The sequence below is a fragment of the Gobio gobio genome (assembly GCF_949357685.1).
Source record: "Gobio gobio genome assembly, chromosome: 5".
Taxonomy (NCBI): Eukaryota; Metazoa; Chordata; class Actinopteri; order Cypriniformes; family Gobionidae; genus Gobio; species Gobio gobio.
The window spans coordinates 57,348,968-57,360,506 of record NC_137101.1 but is presented as its reverse complement, the minus strand read 5'-3'; the positions used below and the strand labels follow the sequence as shown (position 1 = coordinate 57,360,506).

The following is an 11,539-nucleotide window of genomic DNA, read 5'->3' as shown; positions in this document are numbered from 1 at the left end:
TTCACATGTGAACGCATGTGATCACATGTGGATGCATGTGAAGTGTATAAAAACAACATGTAATTTATTGTGACACATTGCTATATTTCAACATGTGAAATCATGTGAAGGCACATGTGAATCATAGGCGTAATTTAACCCCCCCATCCCCCCGTGAATAATCAAAACTAGCCAGTGCTTTTTCACATGTGAAATGCATTTGTTTGTTTTTTCTGTAAGGGGCAGTTTTGCCCTTAGGCCTCTTGCCTGGGAAACCTGTCTGTTGCTAAAGCCAAACCTTCCATGGGTGCTGCCTGCTAACCCTAAGCATTGAACAATAAAGTGCATGCACAATCATGTTTATTGTAGATGATGTGCACATCGCTTCCCAAATGTAAAGGAACTGGACAATATATTTGTGAGGTATTTTTGGAAGTTACTCAAATTTCACTATTTTTATTGCTTTGCTAAAATGTTCAGACACAACTGAATGTGTATCTTCAGTATTGGTCACTCAGACTGAATGAAATGCATCAACTTCTGTGTTGGAGAGAACAGATGTATTCTGTAGCAGGTTGGTGGAGTTTTATGCACACCATTGTATTTCAAGATGCTAAATATCTCACTGGTAGAGGAACATTGTCCGGAGTAGAGTTTTTCCTCATTCCTCAACTTCTAGAAGACTTTGTTGGCTGTTAGGTTGAGGATTATATAAATTCAAAACAGAACACAACCAATGTGAATACATATGCGGAGTGGCCACACATAGTGGTTGAAAATATATATACAGGTGCATCTGAAGTCAGCACATGATTGTGGTTGTACTGAACCAGATGAAGAGATAAAAAGTCTCTGCAAATGCTTCTCAGGTTGACATTTCTGTATTAGAAAATCTGTATTCTAATTTTTTTGCGATACCATATCTTTGATTTCTATAAGCTGCAATAACACACACACACACACACACACACACACACACACACACACACACACACACACACACACACACACACACACACACACACACACACACACACACACACACACACACACACTTGATGGGTTTGGAGCCATCAATAGCAGCCATCAGATTTTTTATTGGTCAAGAAATTGCACTTAATATGACTTGTTCTAAATGTTGTTCTTTTATTATGAACAGACGTCTCAACCGTTTGGTCAGAGTTACTGGAATCACATTCTGCAAAGCTCACCTTCTCTTAAAGGAAACAGTAGGAAACCACTGAAAGTGCTGAGATGATACTGGTCATTATCATGTATCCTTCTGTTAGCCCAAAGTCTCACATATACAACATCTCCAACCTCCAGGATCAACACAACTCCATTTGAGGAGTTTAACAGATCCTGAGCCTGATAATCATGTACTGCAACCATACGCTTTCCATTCTTAACAATAGATGCAGTTGCTGTAGCTCCGCCATGACCATAAACAGAGAATCTGAACATGTAGGCTCCTCTCAGTGGGGCTGTGAAAACACCTGAATCAAACAACAAGAGACACAGAATCAGCTGTTTCCTGTACGATTGATTAATTACCAAAAAACACACTGTGGGTGCGTTCCATTCGACCGTAAGTGTACTGCGAAGTGGACTTCAGAGGGTATTCCGCCATCTTAAGTGAGATTCCAACCCAAAGGGAGCGAACATGTTCAGTCCGAAGGGTACTGCGAACGGTGTAGGGACGAAGGGAACTTCGATACATCACTTCACAGGAAGTAGAGAGTGAAAATCACCCAAATGTCTTTGCGCGTCGCGTGCATCACCTGTCTGAACTAATGATGGAGCAGAGCCGTTGGTTGGAAGAGTTTTTAAACAGCTCTGCGATTAAGGAGTTTACATATGCATTTGAATATTCATAGTTATTATACAAACTAGAGTATTTATGAATGGTTATGGCAATAACTGTTACATTTGTATATTATATTTTATGAAAATGTAAACAAATTAAAAGTGTTGAGAAGCACCTGAGGGCTGTCATGTTTTATATTTGACTTTATTTACCTCAGGAATGTTTACTGTGCAGCTGCACTTGGGAAAGAAAGCGCACGAGATGAGACCGCTACAAAGACCATTAAGAATAGCCTACAAACATAGTTAACCAAATCAAAGTATTTTCATATTGAATGACAGGTGCAGCTTCAAATCTGTTCATAGTCAGGTTATAAACTAGTAAACTAATAAAACTAATGGACAATGTTTTGATTATATGTTTTATATAGCCTATAGCCTACGGTGTGTTTTGTAAATGTATATGCTTATTATATGGTTTTCAATTTGAAAGTAAAGTAAATTACAATATTAATTTATGTCATAATCTGCACCCGTCGTTGCCTTTCTTTGATGACGTTGCAGGGCGTTCCAAATGAGCGATTATTGTCAGCGAAGTCCACTTCAACTGATATACCGTGCTCAGGGAGTAGGGAACAGTGAACAGTGCGTAGGGACCCTGTCGAATGGAATGCACCCAGAGTAATAGTTTTGACATACGGCAGATCATTTAATTATCTTCTACACATTACACAACAGCAGAGAGGTCTGAAAGGAGCAGAAGGGTTTTCATCACTATAAACTGAGTTTATGACTCCATTTAATTGATAATTACCTGTGATTGGGTTGTAGGCGTTCCCTATGTTTGTGAAGACGTTCTTGTAGGTTAATGTGATCTCAGTGGTAAAAGGACCAACATGTCCACCACCAGATTCCATCAGTGCAGCTGAAAAAGCAATCTCTCTGTCTGTTGTCGAAAACATAAGCAATATTGTGATATATTACTGCATTACACTGAGAATGTATTCACTGAATTTAACATCACTCAAGCTAATATTAACCTCTGTTCTCTTTCCTCAACTCCTCCACTTGACTCAGAGTAAGATTTGAAGTTTCTGTGAAGGAATAAAGATTCTGTTAAATCACATTTACACTGATTATCATAATAGATAACACAATTCACACAGTAAACTCTCAACTTTACACTAACATTTACACTATACAATGTATTGCACTGGTGTTTTACTCTGAGGATCATTGATAAAAGAGTGAATGTTTTGGTGAGGTACCATCAGTTTTCTTCTCCAGCTCTTTCAGGCTAATCGTCTGTTGTTCTGCAGCCTGTTCAGCATCTCTCAGTCGCGTCTCTAAAGCTCTGTTGATTTCTTTCTGCTCTGTGACCGTGGCGGTCAGTTCTCTGATGTTTGCTTTCTGCTCTGTGTCCGAGGCGGTCAGTTCTCTGATGTTTTCTTTCTGCTCTGTGACCGTGGTGGTCAGTTCTCTGATGTTTGCTTTCTGCTCTGTATCCGAGGTGGTCAGTTCTCTGATGTTTTCTTTCTGCTCTGTGACTGTGGTGGTCAGTTCTCTGATGTTTTCTTTCTGCTCTGTGACCGTGGCGGTCAGTTCTCTTAGGGCTGCATGGATGTCAGGGAAGCACAGATGGCAGTATTGTTGGCTCTCAGTTGAAGCTTCAGCTCTCAAAGTGTCTGTTTGAGGTGGATTCTGTCTTCTGTCCTCAGAGCTGAGCTGTTGTCTGATCTCGTTCTCACTGAGTCCCCCATTGACCGTCTGTTGGACGACAAACACAAAGGTTTCCAACAGCAGCAGTAAACACACTAAACCCTTCATTCTTCACTGTTTGTTTCCAGCTCTTGCTCTGTCATCCCCACAGCCTCTCATGACATTTTATAGTGTCCTGATTAACTGTCTTTTGTACATGATGTATATTGCTCCAGATAGTAAAAGAATTTCAAGTTAATTGTTAATCATAACTAAAGAATGTTCCGGGTTCAGTAGATGTTTATCTCTATTCACAACATTTATGGCAATATGTTGATCTCAACAGAAAATAACTTTGACTCGTCTGCTTATATATATATATATATATACAGGTGCTGGTCATATAATTAGAATATCATCAAAAAGTTTATTTATTTCACTAATTCCATTCAAAAAGTGAAACTTGTATATTATATTCATTCATTACACACAGACTGATATATTTCAAATGTTTATTTATTTTAATTTTGATGAGTATAACTGACAACTAAAGAAAATCCCAAATTCAGTATCTCATAAAATTTGAATATTGTGAAAAGGTTCAATATTGAAGACACCTGGTGCCACATTCTAATCAGCTAATTAACTCAAAACACCAGCAAAGGCCTTTAAATTGTCTCTCAGTCTAGTTCTGTAGGCTACACAATCATGGGGAAGACTGCTGACTTGACAGTTGTCCAAAAGACGACCATTGACACCTTGCACAAGGAGGACAAGACACAAAAGGTCATTGCAAAAGAGGCTGTTCACAGAGTTCTGTTTCCAAGCACATTAATAGAGAGGTGAAGGGAAGGAAAAGAAAAAAGTGTACAAGCAATAGGGATAACCACACCCTGGAGAGGATTGTGAAACAAAACCCATTCAAAAATGTGGGGGAGATTCACAAAGAGTGGACTGCAGCTGGAGTCAGTGCTTCAAGAACCACTACGCACAGACGTATGCAAGACATGGGTTTCAGCTGTCGCATTCCTTGTGTCAAGCCACTCTTGAACAACAGACAGTGTCAGAAGCGTCTCGCCTGGGCTAAAGACAAAAAGGACTGGACTGCTGCTGAGTGGTCCAAAGTTATGTTCTCTAATGAAAGTAAATTTAGCATTTCCTTTACAAATCAGGGTCCCAGAGTCTGGAGGAAGAGAGGAGAGATACACAATCCACGTTGCTTGAGGTCCAGTGTAAAGTTTCCACAGTCAGTGATGGTTTGGGGTGCCATGTCATCTGCTGGTGTTGGTCCACTGTGTTTTCTGAGGTCCAAGGTCAACACAGCCGTATACCAGGAAGCTTTAGAGCACTTCATGCTTCTTGCTGCTGACCAACTTTATGGAGATGCAGATTTCATTTCCCAACAGGACTTGGCACCTGCACACAGTGCCAAAGCAACCAGTACCTGGTTTAAGGACCATGTTCTTAATTGGCCAGCAAACTCACCTGACCTTATTGTATTGTGAAGAGGAAGATGGGATATGCCAAACCCAACAATGCAGAAGAGCTGAAGGCCACTATCAGAGCAACCTGGGCTCTCATAACACCTGAGCAGTGCCACAGACTGATAGACTGAGAGGGGCTTAGTTGGGGCAAAAGGAGCCCCAACTAAGTATTGAGTGCTGTATATGCTCATACTTTTCATGTTCATACTTTTCAGTTGGCAAAGATTTCTAAAAATCCTTTCTTTGTATTGGTCTTAAGTACTATTCTAATTTTCTGAGATACTGAATTTGGGATTTTCCTTATGTAGCAGTCACTGCATGAAAAGTGGGATTTTCGACCCCGTAAACGCCTGTATACTCCTGGAAATCTCCCTAATTTTCGGCAGTTTTCGACAATTTAGAGGCAGCGAACGTCGCGTTCGTCTGTGCCACAAATTGTCGTAAACGAACCATGACGTAGGTGGAGAGCCCCCCCCGCTGAGAGACCGCGCGGAGGTGCGACGCCTCTAATTTGCATATGAATAGCAGCGAAACCAGAGAGTCAACGGCCAGACTTGAATTTACTCACTCACTATTGGCTGAAGCCACTACATTTAAAAAAGAAAAATCCCTCGTGATTGGTTGGCAGATCACTGCAAACCAATCATTATTGGTCCCCCTGGCTCATTATAAATGTAAACCCCAATAATAATAATAAATATATAATTTATGTTGTAATAATTTGTTTCATATTAATGTTATTGTGCTATGAAGTATTCATACCATCAAGGAATATATGGGAAAATTATACGGACCGTGCCGTTTATTCAAACAAGGGGCTTCATTTATAAGCATACAGCTGTTCATTCAAGAGAAAGGGCTTCATTTATAAAACACAGCGGTTTACTTAAAGAAAGAGCTTTATTGTTAAACACACAACTATGTACAGTGCAGCAGTAACGTCTCGTAATGTAAAGTAAAGTTCGGCGAGCTCCAGGCTGCGAGAGCGCGGTGGCCGCACAATCCATCCAGACACCCCGTAAACAAAGCCGTCTTCCTCGTCAAACATGAGTTCAATGGTCGCGGACTTCCAAATGTCCACCTCATCCAGCACTCTCTCGCTTCCAGCAACTGTAATACAATCCATAAAGACAATAAGCAACCTGAAAAATACTCACATTGACAAAAAACGGATCTAATATAATAAATCTTACCCTTTTTCTTCTTGATCGACTCCGAGCTAAACTTCGCAGTTTCCGCCTGCTATGTAACGTTAAGTTCAGGTTGTTTGTATCTGAAGCTCCGGCGTGTCGATTCATAATACGTCTTACAGGCAGCTGGAAAACAATTACATGAGACTGGTATTAATAAAAACAGTCACGTTAAAATTAAACAAGGAATGAAAAACACATTAGAAGTTACTTGCACACAATGTCGTCTTGATCAGCGGTTAAATCTGGACTCGCGGAAATCGCTCCAAGCAGATAAGAGCTCACGGCTTCGTTATGAGGCGAGGATAGTCTGTGTAAACAAAATGTGCAGTTTTAAGCTCGGATCTATTAACTCATCCATTTCCTTATACAGCTGAACAAAAGCATATTCTTTAAATCGTAACATTACCCATGCTCTGGTTCTTAGCGACTGCAGTTTGCCTCAGAGCTATGAAGACAGCCTCCTGAAAATGAGTCCAAAAAGTTCGTCGCGTCCATGCAGAGATTGAGTTGAAGACGGTGTCCTGTCATTGTTGATCACGAAAAAGGAAAGCAGCAAAAAACATAAAAAAAACTTTAAAGCTCGTCTTCTACGCGTCATGGCTATGACCTCGACCTCGCACCTCATTGGACTAGGGCTCGAATAAGGAACGCGCCCGGGGCCAAATCTCTTTCTACGAAACGCGTGACTTATAATCGTTTCAACCTTCAACACGCCCTGTTTTCCGCTTCAACGCAGCAATTTTTTACGTGTGTCTTCTGTATGTGAAGACACGCACATTCTGGTCGTGTAACAGGCATACACACACAGTCGACGCACAGTTTTAACATGTTAAGAAGACACATTTGAACGTGTTTCTTAACGCGCACATTCTGTACATGTCGAAGTGTAATATATTTTTTTTTAAAGCAGACTTACCTTTAGATGTAGCCTAGGCTACATACAGATTAATATAAGATATTAATTAATTGCTTATCTGACTACTGTGCTAGAGTAAAGTAGCCTAATGTTACAATGTATATTAAGTAAATGCTTAATATTATACAATTATTATAATTTATCTATATGGGTTATTGTTTGTTTTTAAAAGTTAGGCTATATATAATTTCTAAAAGTATAGGCTAATTTACACAGCACATATTTATAACTGAAAACACACACAACTTTATTCACTTTCACATAATAATGTTTTTGTAATTTGGTGTTTAGTTTGTTGTATAGTTTGTTTATACTGTTCTGTCTCTGTTTTGTTTCCAGGAACATCTGATGAGTGCTATAATAAAATGACTTCATTATATTTAAAATATGTTTTGATATTCATTTTATTTATATTATTAATATTTTATTTACCCATAAACGTGTCTTAAGGAAGCCATAAGTTATAGAGACAAGAATAACTTTTGCCATTTAAATGCCACATTCATTTACTGAGGACCCATACAGCCAATGATCATGTGTGAAAACACATACATAAATTGATCACTTAGAAATCAAAACTAAGGTTTGAGAAAGAAAGAATATGCATACAACAAAATATATTGTTTCATAGCAGCTTTAGTAACAAGTTCAAAACAAATTCTGCTGTAAACCGGCTCTAACAAGCCAATATAGTGTCAATATTCAGCTCAAGTGACTTCAGTGCTGATTCAGTTCAGTTGATTTCAGTTCAACTGTAAATTCCCCAGTTGTGCATTGTGTGTAGTTAGATATATGCAAAAACAACATTTTTGGAAATAGTTAAAATAGTTTTGCACAAAGTGTTGCTTTTGCAAGAGATGTCTGATGTTTTGTGTGTAGAGTTACAAGAAATGGAGCCATATTTTCAGAAATTGTGTGTAAGCAATTAGATAACACTGCAAATGAATCCAGTTTATTTTAGTTCAGGACTCATAGTCCAGGTGTTAGTAATCTGTGCTTAATCTTTGTTCCAGGCAACAATTTTTTAACTCACGATTAACTAGATTAAGGCCTACTCTTGGCATAATTTAAACCCTGTCCAGGAAACCACCTCTTGAAAATCTGCATTGATAATTCATAAAATGTGGTGTGAGCTCAATTTAAATGACAATTACAGAAAAACACAATCTGACTTAACTATAAACAAACAAACTTGTACTTTTCACATTTATGATTAATAGCCATTTAAAAAATCATTCACAGTGCAGGGTGGAAAAATTAATGTTGGTATGTAAACTGTATGTTTTACTTGATTTATTTGTGTGCTTTGGTTCATTGTCTTGTTGAATCACATAACCTCTCTAAAGGTTGAAGACATGAACTGCTGTCCTGTATTTTTTTATTTTTTTTACATAACATTGGTTATTGCTAATGACATACAGAGTAATTAATCTACACTGTGAGCCCGGACAAGTTGAATCTACTTAAAAAATTGGAGCAAACTGGTTGCCCTAAAAATTTAGTAATGTGAACTAAAACGAGTACATTTAACTTAAATTTAAGTTAACATTTTAACTTAAACTTTAAACTTGTTTTAGTCAAAAAAATTCAGAACCTAGATAAAACTCCCCCTGCTGCTACTCTGATTTGCATTTGTGTAGCTCACAGCATCTTCATTTACATGATAAAGCCTCCCCTAGAATTAAGGGGAGGGGGGGTCATGGGGGGACAACTGCCAAGCAAGGCCCACGTCAATTTACGACAATTTACGGCAGTTTTCGGTGTTGCCTGCAAATTGCCGTGCACAGTCGTAAACCTGAAGTTTCACGGCAATCTACAGTGTCACATACTGACGAAAATCCCACTTTTCATGCAGTGAGTACGGTTTATTTCTGCCGGGTTATTTAATATGCTGGGGGAGTGCCCCTTTAATTGCGTTCCTTCTGTATATAAGGGTGTCGCTATGGGTGTGCGTTCTCTCTGCGTCTTTTGAGCGAGACACCGTGCTTTCCGGCGGGACGCATGACTGTTTGTACGGTAAGAGCTGCTGGCAGTGACTAGTATGGTTTGCTCGTGGGTTTGTCTCACAGGGATTACAGGGGTTTTCTTGTTAAAGGTTGGACAGGGGAACTTTGTGGGATGCTGTCGAGCGGATGCCGTCAATTTGATGCGTGTTTAATACATCACAGCTCTGGTGCCGTGTGAATCGCACTACAGGTATGTTTAACAGTGACGAAAACATATGATTGCTAGTAGCTGGGCTGGCCAAATTTATATCTTGCATTATATTTTATATTTAAGGTGCGGGCCAACGTGCAGGGGACGTTACAGTGGGCTCTGGGTTCATCTAAAGCGGATGTTCCTTTTGCTGTCTGCATTGTTTTGCTTCCGGTTTCGCCATCATTGGACTTGTCACAGTGACTATCCTGTTTTCAGTGTTTAGGGACGGGACTACGAGTTTGTCTGTTCCATTGAACCGCCAGACGAGCATCATTAACTCATTTACTCAGTTTCAGATCGAGTGTTGTTGACACGCTGCGTCTGATTTCCTCGTCCATCGTTCATGGTGTTGAACGCGCTACATCAGCTGGGCCGATGATTGTGGGCCGTTGGTGTGGTGTTTTTATCATCGATTGTGTATTGTGAGTAACCAATCCGAATCAAAAGCCTCCAGTGGTATTTAAATATGAGATAAAGCCACCTAACTGTCACCATTATTTTCTGCAGCTTGTTTCTGTAAACATATGATTTTTTTGTGAATTGATTGTTGTGTTTTTTTTATTTTTATTTGATTTAAGTCGGGTATATTACCTATATATATTTTTTTTTTGTGAGTGATTTTTCAAGTTTATTTTTTGTTTGTTTATTTCTTATGTGTTGGTGGCCTAAGGGCAACCTAGAGAATGTGTTTCTTTTTGTGATTAGTGTTGGTTGTTTTTGCCCATTTCTGTCCACTCCAGCATTGTCGGGTGACCGGACGCAGCGCCTCGATTCAATGAACCAAATTGCTGTGGCGAACTTTTAAAATTGTTTTAGATTGCCTGTTGCTCTGTTTATGTTTTGATATACTTGGCTTACTGTGTGTGTTTGTGTTATTATTCTTATTTTTTTTTCTCTCTTCAGAATTGGGGCAGCCAGTTACAGAGGATTAGCGTCTCTTTCCGGTTGTGGTGGTGGGTTCTTTTGCCTGAGTGCTGTGCTCACAGTGAGGTGTGGCGTGAGTGTGCAGTGAGTGTGCACGCATGATTGCTGTATCAATTCTGTCAAGGAGAGCCAGCGCCCCATTCTGAAGTGAGCATATGTGTGTCATTTTGTGCATAGATTTGTTTTGATTTATTGGTGTTGTCGTGTTAAATAAAATGATATCTTTCTATTACTGAGAACAATAAAGTTTTTTATTGTTTTATACTCAACCCATGTCTGATACCTGACTCTGATATAACGAACCTCTGAGCCTTGCTCGTGGTTAAAGGGTATTTCCCCGGAAATAGGCCCCGGGGTGGCGTAGTCTGTAACTTTTCTTTAAATCTTTAGTGTACCTCTAGTCCAAGCTGCCACACTTAGTTGTCAGTTATAATAATCAAAGTTAAAAGAAATAAACATTTGAAAAATATCAGTCTGTGTGTAATGAATAAATATAATATACAAGTTTCACTTTTTGAATGGAATTAGTGAAATAAATAAACTTTTTGATGATATTCTAATTATGACCAGCACCTGTATATATATTTATACGGATCAATGGTCGGCAAACCTTTGGTCGTGTGAATGGATTATCAGTGCAGAATAAAATCTCCCAATAGTATTTATTGGACCTAACTTAATAAAACAGTCTGTGTGACTATGAGGAATGATTACATCAAAATGTACGTCCATATGTAAGTTTGAGTGACATTTAAATGAAAAACATTAGCTGTTGTCACATGCCAGTGATTATCCCTCCATGTGCCAATGTGGGCAACCTCTGATATAGACGTCAAACCACTCTCTGGTATCCATGTGCATATCTTACAACAGTTACCAGCTTTATGTTATGACAAAAAAAATAAAGATTGGATGTAAATTTACATAGAAAATAGTAAGTAATTTTTACATATAAAATGTTGAAGCCTTGTGGCTATAATAATGAAAGATGTTGCAGATGAAGTTTAGCTTTTTGTTGAATCCACAAAATTCATTTAAATGTTATTTTTTTCCCCACATGCAACAACATCCTGTATCCACAGATGTAAAACTGAATAAATGCATGAATTAATCAATACAAAAGGCAATTCATTATGTCCTTGCTGTTACTGTATAATTATATACAAAATATTCTGAAGATAAAAGGATATATTTGTAAAACTCACTTTTATTATTCAACACAAAACTTGTCAAGTTATTAAAAGATGTATAAAAACTTTAAATGTAATTATTATCCTGATTTACAACTTTTCCCGTACATGACTGCCCTAGATTTTGGGAAACTGGACTAATGTACTTTT

General features: G+C 38.6%; 1 long non-coding RNA gene across 1 annotated transcript; it reads right to left on the bottom strand.

The window, feature by feature from the left end:
- Nucleotides 1-5,851: 5,851 nt before the first annotated feature.
- LOC307126725 lies at nucleotides 5,852-6,694 on the bottom strand. Its single transcript, XR_013816532.1, has 4 exons — nucleotides 6,567-6,694; nucleotides 6,373-6,467; nucleotides 6,161-6,283; nucleotides 5,852-6,077 (listed from the first exon to the last, which is right to left on the bottom strand). It is a non-coding gene; the product is annotated as an uncharacterized lncRNA (long non-coding RNA).
- Between the last annotated feature and the right edge of the window lie 4,845 nt (nucleotides 6,695-11,539).